Raw genomic sequence first — 633 nt, 5'->3', positions numbered from 1 at the left:
TGAGAATCTTTGTCTTCTTGACATTGAGCCTCAATCCATATTGGAGGCTGCAGTCCTTGACCCTCTGCAGCAAGCGCTTCAGGTCCCCCTCAGTTTCTTGAAATTGTGTTTCACTATGAATGCAACACCTTTCCTCCTAAATTTTTCATTCCGGCATAATATATCATATGATTGTCTGATAAAAAGTGGCCCATGCCCCAGGGCATCTCATTTACTAATGCATTCTCTTTTATTTTTTATAATTATCAGTTTTTCTACATTCATACTACATATATTCCTTGTTCCTATTATTAAAGTTTCTGGGAGCTGTTTCTCCTCATTTTTAGTGACTTTGAATCTGGGCCCTACCTCCCATACTATAGAAATCCTTAACTTTCACATCTTTGACTACAGTTCTTGGCACATATGTTTGAATACAAGTTGTATTAACAGATATTTCTTTTATGCTTATGCATACTATCCTATCACTCACAGCACTGTACTCCACAGTGGATCTTGAAATGGTCTTTTTGATCAATAATACATGAATTTTTCATTCCAGGCATTATAGATCATATGATTGACAAATGTGGCCAATACCAGTCCTTGTCAGTCACTAGTGCCTAGAATGTCAGTCTTTATACATTCCATTTC

Source organism: Elephantulus edwardii, unplaced genomic scaffold, assembly GCF_000299155.1.
Source record: "Elephantulus edwardii isolate Elephantulus edwardi_28Jun2011 unplaced genomic scaffold, EleEdw1.0 scaffold00149, whole genome shotgun sequence".
In the NCBI taxonomy this organism is placed as follows: Eukaryota; Metazoa; Chordata; class Mammalia; order Macroscelidea; family Macroscelididae; genus Elephantulus; species Elephantulus edwardii.
This window is presented reverse-complemented; position numbering follows the sequence as displayed.